Source organism: Anolis carolinensis, chromosome 1 (genome assembly GCF_035594765.1).
Source record: "Anolis carolinensis isolate JA03-04 chromosome 1, rAnoCar3.1.pri, whole genome shotgun sequence".
In the NCBI taxonomy this organism is placed as follows: domain Eukaryota; kingdom Metazoa; phylum Chordata; class Lepidosauria; order Squamata; family Dactyloidae; genus Anolis; species Anolis carolinensis.
This window is the reverse complement of record NC_085841.1, coordinates 12320234-12328386: the sequence shown is the minus strand read 5'-3', so window position 1 is coordinate 12328386 and position 8153 is coordinate 12320234. Positions and strand designations below refer to the sequence as shown.

The window sequence follows — 8153 nt, the reverse complement described above, 5'->3', positions numbered from 1 at the left end:
TGTATACTAAATAATTTTTTAAAAATACATTTCTTTATGATTTTTATCTGTAAATGTTTGATTTTTAAATGTATTTTATATACTTATATTCCTGGGATCAACGGGCTGTGGCGCAGCTAGTTGGTAGCCAGCTGCAATAAATCACTACTGACTGAGAGGTCATGAGTTTGAACCAGCCCTGGTCAGATTAAGCTTCCGACCATTTAATAGTCTAGCTTGACCTATGCAGCTGAAAGACAGTTGCATCTGTCAAGTAGGAATTTAGGTACCACTTATGCGGGGAGGCTAATTTAACTAATTTACGATGCCATAAAATCTCCAGCAGCGTGCGGAAGAATGAGGAAGTACTCCATCAAGGACTCGGTGTCACAAGTGGATGGTGAAGCAGTAGCTCCCCCTGTGGCCAAAATTGAGCATACCCTCATGAAGCCAGAAGCTGGAACGTTAAATTGCCTCTGTGTCAGTCTATATGTGTTTGTCTATATATGTCATATGTCTAATGGTATTAAATGTTTGCCATGTATATGTGCATTTCGATCTGCCCTGAGCCCCCTTCAGGGTGAGAAGGGCGGAATATAAATACTGTAAATAATAAATAAATAGTAAATAAATCACAAAGAAAGTTCTTGGGCGAAAAGTTCAAGAAAAAACTAAAAAAAATCTAAGTATTGTTTGCTTAAGAAAAACTTCTGAAATCCATGGGGTCACCAAAATTGACAGATGGCTTGAAGGTACAAACACAAACACGCATTATTGCCTCAACCTGGACACAATACTCCTGTTGAAGCAGCCTAAAGGGAAGACTTGTAACACTCCTAAGCGGCAAGAAAACTGGGAACCAACACAACAGCCAATAACAATATAATATCTTTATTAAAGCAATAAAAGTTCCAAATGGAAATAAGCAGTTACATAGAAGTAGCAATTGACCTTCCAGGAAAGATCAATTTTAGTCCAATAATATAAAGTCTGATGTCTGGTATTAGAGTTCAAAATCCAATATTCGAAACACACTCAAACTCCACCTGAGTTTTGAGTGGGGAAATAAGCAGAGCAAGAAGAGTCCTTAGAAGAAATGTTCCAAACAGGGTTTCAAGGCAAGGCAAGTTGTAAGTTCAGGAGCTGAAACGCAGTCCCATCATGGCAAGAAGGTGAACCAACACCTGGTCTACTCCAGAGTAAGCGCACCATCAGGCCGCTTGGAAAATCAGGAACGAGAGACGACGCTACTTCTTATTCCAAAGTTAAGTTGCCATCGCACAGAAGATTTTCTGCGCACAACTTTTATTGAAGTTCATAGCTCCCCCAAACCAGGTGTTAAACTCCCCAAAACTTCCCAATAGAACTGGACCTCCAAAACATCATGCCAGATGCCTCCCTCCCTAATTCTTCCCAAGAGAACTGGGTTCAGCCACAATAGCCTCGCTCTGCTAATCTGACACTTCTCTTTACAGATTGCCTTAGAGAGCGGTCTGTTTTCAAAAAAGCCCTTCTATTGAACGGTAACTCCTCCGGAGAGCCGGGAAGAGCCGGCTCCTTCTCAAGGCCATCTTTAATTGGCTCTGGCACGAAAATGTCAACAGAAGGCATCTGGAAAGGAACTGAATCCTGCTCACTTGGGAAAAAACCCAATCCTCTTCATTTTGGACAGCAATGGCTGTGGGGTCAGGGGCCAAAGGTGCTTGAGACATCACAAGACTGTGGTGTACAAATCATTCATAGATGTTCCACTGGCATGCTACTTTAGATTGGCATAGACTGGCAAAGGCAAGATACTGGTTCTTTCTCTCTTCTCTCAGGTGGACTTAACTAAGTGTGCTTTGAGCCTAGTTTTCAGCAACTGACGTAACCTAGGAACAAGGAGAAAAGTGAGAAGTAGAGAGTAAAATTGGGACATATTAAAAGCAGCTGAAACGTGTGACAACAGAAGATGAATCAAGACTGTCCCTGCCAAAACAAGACAGCTGGAGGGTATGAAAATGTCTCATTTTATCCTCATTCACCTACTTCATAAACAAGAAGGGAATATGATCTTTGTGTTTTACTGAATTATTGTTTTCCTAATCCCACTCTATCTATCCCCAAGGGCTTCCAAGATCTCCATGGCGCTTGTCAAATCTTGAAGCCTCTGACGTGGAGACAAGGACAGAACGTGTCGTTTTCTTTAGGAGTGGCCAGTTATATATAAACAGTTCTCCCAATCGATACTTAATAGCTTATGGAATTGAATCAAATAGCAATAGCCAAATGTGTATTTTAAGAAGGTACTGACCTTGAGTTGCTTTGCAGCCTGGGTTGATGCGATTTGCTGTGTCAGGGGCTCTCAGATCAGATCAATAACCAACGTTGTCCTCCGAGGCTTGCCTTATTTAGAAAGGTGATATTGTAAAACATGACACGATCCTGCTGATAGATGACTCAACACATCTGGTATTGCTACGAGAAAGGGAAGAGCAACATGATATCTCCAAGATTCACTATTGAGAGCCAATATTTGCCAGTTATCTGTCTTAACAATTCTTGACTGGGATTCAAAGTTCCTGAAATTTTGGGCATTGATGCACAAGAGTGCTTCAATGCAAAGTGGGTGTTTCTGATACAAATAAAACACTCCTGATGCACATTGGGCACTTGTGAAATGTTTTAGGCATTTGTGATACTGAATCTCATTTATTGTTTATATAATTGTTTATATACGGGTGGGCAACTGCAGATGTTAGGGAGCTAATTGTCTTCTCCGGCACCATCTGGGGTGACAGATACTGCCCAATAAAGTTAAAATAGAAAGAGACCGGACATCAATGTCCTATTTTGAGAAATGCATGACTGGCAATATGGCACTTGCATCTTCATAAGTGGGTTTACATGTGTAGGAAAAAGAACTGAGTTGTTTTTCAAAGAGAGCCAGTATGGTATAGTGAGAGCCAGTATGGTATATGGCATAGTGGTTTGAATATTGAGTATTTGAATATTTTGAAACTCTAGAGACCCAGGGGTTCACTTCCCTACTTATGGAAATCCACTGGATGAACCTGGGTGAGTCACACACTCTGAGCTCCATAAAAATAATATTAATACTAATAATTTTATTTCTTACCCTCATTTCCTTGTGGCTTAAGGGGGAAGCCTGTGATAGGTTCAATTTAAGGTCACCCTAAGTCAGAAGTGACTTGAAGGTGCAAAGAAAATCAGGTTTTATAAAGTCCATATTCACCCAGGGACTGCTGTGATGATACATTGTCCATTGTACAATGATAGGCAGTATAGTTACTGATGCACTGTAATCCTAATGTATAATGGACCTTAATGTACATCAGGGCATTCCTAACACACATTTGGGTGTTGGGTATGAAGTGTCTGAATCCAATAGGAGTTCCCAAATGTGCATCAGAAGTGGTCATTATGAATTACAAGTAACTAATTGGTCCCAAGTGTCAAATGTGAATCAGAGGTGCCCAATGCATATCATACCTATCCAATGTGCATCATAAATACCTTGTACACATTGCAAGTATTTAATGTGCACCACAAGTGCCCAATGTTCATCATATGTGCCGAACGTGCATGAGAATGTCTAATGTGCATTAGAAGCATCCACTGTGCACCAAACTGCTCTTTTGGTGCCCAGATGCACACCTTCACAATTCAGTAGGAGGGTTTTGTTGCAGTTCTGCAGTATAGCTATGGATTAATAAAACATTGACTATGATGTAGAAACTCTGCTTGTTATTTTTTAAAATGTTTAATAGTGCAATCTCCCATTTCACCCATTAAAATTCATTCAGTCTTTCATTCATGGCCTTACTTGTCTCCTCTCAATCCACCAGAGCTGCTGAGGTAATGCACAAGAAAAGACAAATTACCATTCCTGGACTCTTCCAGAAAATTGATTGACTGATTAAAATATTTTTATTCTTTCCTTTTACCGAAAGATCCCAGGGCAGTATACAAAGTGATATAAACAATTTAAGTACTTCCAAATTAAAAGAAATAAATGATTTAAAATGTTTTTCTTTTTTAAAGAAAGGTTTATGCTCAATGGTGAATGAGACCCCAAAGGTTTTTGATAAAAAGCTATCATGTGATCTGGAAATGAAAAGAAATCAATGCTGGTGTCTGTTAGGCCTCTAAGGGGAAGGCATTCCAAAAATTGAAGTATCATAGCTGAGAAGGCCCTCTCTTGTGCCCCTCCCCGCAACTATATTGCCTCTACTGGGGGGATCAAAATCCAAATTCTTGCTACCGGTGGGATTGCCTCTTGGTAATCTTTGGAAATCATATTGTTGTGGAATTTCGTTTGGTGAAGAATGCAGACTGACAGCAGAAGTTGTCTTCAAGATAGTTTACTTTTGGCCATGAGCAGGTGACAATGTTAGCTAATGCCCAGAAAACGCCTTGCCTGTAGTGGCTTTCCAATTTATACAATTTTACAGAAGCATGCGCAGAAAGCAGACTGACAATGGAATTTGCTGAATATTATAATCCTTTTGGACATGCGTAGTTGCCTTGTAACTTATATAACTCATTACTCATCACATCAGGTGAAGTGTCCATAGTTTGCTCCACATATGCACTATCCTCAGGTGACATGTTCATAGTTCATCCCACGTATGCATCATCCAGCAGCCAAATCATTACTGCAGTTTGCATGACCTTATATTGTGAGCAAAGAGCAAATGTCAGGCAGAACATGTCCTGTCAATACTTTCATGGAAAAACAAGATTTTTTTAGTAAGGGTCATCTAAGTAAGGGATTTTTAGGGTCTTTAAATAAAATATTCAAGAGCTGCTCCATTAATATGAGGTACTTATGGTAAGACCCCTGTAACTGGGGCCCCCGAATCCATGGTTTCACCCAGCTACTTCAGTGAGAAAATGGACTTGCATGGAACTTTGTAGGTCATCCAGCAATTCCATGGTATGCTTCCCCTGGAAGTTACCACAGAATTGCATTGGAGGATCTAACAAATTACTAAAGAGGATTCCTATTTAAGAAATTATAAGTTCTTCAGGTGGTATGTTTTGGTAATTTAATGGCATCTAATAGAAGTGAATTAGCTAGGATCGTAGATAGAGAGTCCTTGCCTGGTGAGCATAGGCTAAACCAGATAGGCCATGACAGAAAGATCAACTCACCAGTTTGAAGACAAGCCACAGAGGTTTATTACAATTTGGCCAAAAATTTGGCCATTTGAAATATATAAGTAACACAAAAAACCCATCCAATCGATACAATTTATTAAAGGATTAGGCACAATATAGTTCATGGGGTACAGCTGCTGCTGGGTCAGTTCCTGATCCTCTAAATCTTTGAACTTCTGCACCTCCAGACCTCTTGGAAAGGGTTTAATAAAAAGAATATATGTATGTATGTATGTATGTGGTCCCTCAGTAAACTACAAATCCTTCACGAGGGGAGGGTGCTGCCATGGCTCGACAACACAACCATTTTATGGTTTCAGGTAACAGTGGTTCAACTAGTAAAGTATCTTTCATGGATTCAGGAGTCTTATTTGTGTCTTCCCAAACCATTTAGAGTTCTAACTGTCACCACCAGCAGTTTGAATATTGGTAGCAAGAAAAGGCACTCCAGCCCCTCTCCACTTTTACTAGGGGTATAAAAAGTATGGTCCAGGGAGTCCTGTGCCCATAACATAGCATTGGTGGCTGCATGCAGCACTTGGACTGCCCTTTTCCCAACCTTGGTTTATTTACTTTACTTGCTGACAATTGACATTGCATAATTGGAACTCTTGCCTGTGAAAAGTAGTTATGCAATTTTGTTTAGAAGGGCAAACATTTGGCTCTGGCCATTGGTCTGTTCTTGGAGGATTTTGGAACTTCTCAAAAATGTAGATTTCCTATTGCTGAAAAAGCAGCTCATAGTCCCTTATTGTGCATCACTGTATAGATCTGAACCTTACAATGGAAGTCATTTCATCTATGAAGAGATCCTCCAACCATCCGGATCTTACAGTTTAATCCTCTGTTTCCCCATTTCCCAATTTTATTTGAAATTATCCAAGTTTCTCTGTCCTTTTCCCTTTTGGGCTCAGGTACAAACTGAGTTCAAACTGCAAAAGTAGTTTATATTGAATTAACTGAGAATGGGGGAGAGGCAATAAGGTGCAAAGTCTTGCCATTTTCAATAGTCTCAGGCAAAAGCAAAATGTTGCTGCCTCTTCTCTCTTGTCTGTTCTTCCACATCAACACATTCTGATCCTGAAGTGTTCTAGTTTTCATTGGTGAAATGTTGGAGGTTATGCATGAACACTAACTACCCCAGTTTCTTTCATTTTCCACATATTTGAGTTGGCATTGTTATCCCTGCCCTTGTGTGAAGCTTAAAACCATGTTCAAACAGTTACCATGGAAACTCTCACACAGAAGAACAAGCGAGGACTAAATGAAGAAGAGCAAGAAATGTAATCTGAGAGAGGTTCTCTATCAATCCTAGTCTATGAAAAAGTGCCGCTGTTCCCAGAACATCTGTGACTGATGGCAAAAAAAGCTTACACTTTTAATTCTACATTGATCACCATAGAGTAGGGTCTCGCTTATCCAACCTTCACTTATCCAACGTTCTGAATTATCCAATGCAGTCTGCTTCCTGTCCAATCCACAGCTGTTTCTCTAGGCAGCAAGGACTGAACTTTTTACGGATTTAACTTCCAACAATGTTGTTACTGCAAGTTCATTTTATGCAATTCTATCTTTATTTGTAGTCCATTTGTTAGTAGCCAATGTTTTTATGGTCAATGTTTTCAATACATTGCATTGTCTTCATGCTAAATTCATAAATACAGTAATTACTACATAACGTTACCATGTATTGAACTGCTTTTTCTATTTGTTGTAAAACATGATGTTTTGATGCTTAATTTGTAAAATCATAATGTAATTTGACATTTAAAAGGCTTTTCCTTAATCCCTTCTTATTATCCAACATTTTTGCTCATCCAATGTTCTGCTGGCCTGTTTATGTTGGACAAGTGAGACTACTGCATATTGATGGAAACAGAAGAAACAAAGAAATGGAGAACCAGTTAATCTGTAATAATGACATGCATGAAAAAGAGTGGAGAGGACATGAAAACTTAGAGACTCAGATATAATGCCTTTATTGATGTGTATATTCTGTAACTTACCTATGCTTAGTTATGTTAAAGTATGTTCAGCAGTTCAGTGGTTAGAGATCTTGATTTGAGGAGCAAACCCATGCCAATGGAAAAAGAAACTACGCTTTATGGTAAGGAACTCCACTCTAAGATAGGAAAGTCACTCATTTAACTCATCCTAGACAACTACATCTTGAAAGGTCAAGGGAGGATGAAGAAGAGGCGGAGAGGTCTCTTCTTCATCCTAAGAGTATCAGTTTCTGTCGCAGAGGGATAAGATATATTGACAAAGAGGAAAGACATTTCAGATAATTAAAAACAGTATCTAACAGTATTTGTGCTGCCCACTGTGAAGCACTCTTCAGAGCTAAGTGCTGTTGCATTTCCAAAAGGTTGTATAGCAGAGGTGCTAAGAAAATCTGTCAGTAAGCTGTGAAGTTGTGCAATATGACACCAGCAAGAATGTCCTGATGTGCATTGGCATTCCCTAGTATCCTGATGCACAATAGCATTGATGCACAACATGACCAATGTGCATTAGTTCTGTTGTACATTAATCTCATTGCACAGCAGTCCCATCCTCCCTTACCAACTCTTGTAATGGTTTCACTACACATTTAAGACTGTATCACACCAGGCTGTGAGCTCATCACAATCTCATTGTTTAAGTAAATCAAAATACATTGTTTTTGGAACTATAACTTTCATACTTTGCTGCAGTTGTGCAACGGTGGCACGTTATTAATGTGATATCCTGCAATCAGTCTTCTGCTCAGTCTTGTTCCCTTCCTAGGGCATGAATGCTGTGTTTTCCTCCTATTTTCCTCTTCTCCCTATTTTATCACAACCCAGCAGCCGCCAAATTTCAGCACTTTGGAAAGATCCTCCTCTCTTTCTCAATATCGGGGCTACACCAAAAGGACATTATCATACAAAGAAGAGCAGCGGAAGAACAACATTAGTGAAAAGACAGAATTTATTTTTTACTATGGAAGAGACACAACTTTGGGTGGTAAGTCCCATTCAAAGGTGTTG

The 8153-nt window shown here is 39.5% G+C and overlaps 1 long non-coding RNA gene across 1 annotated transcript; it reads right to left on the bottom strand.

Moving 5' to 3' along the window:
• Positions 1-854: 854 nt before the first annotated feature.
• On the bottom strand, positions 855-2584 carry LOC134295534 (uncharacterized). Its single transcript, XR_010002145.1, has 2 exons — positions 2273-2584; positions 855-1850 (listed from the first exon to the last, which is right to left on the bottom strand). It is a non-coding gene; the product is annotated as an uncharacterized LOC134295534 (long non-coding RNA).
• Positions 2585-8153: the final 5569 nt, after the last annotated feature.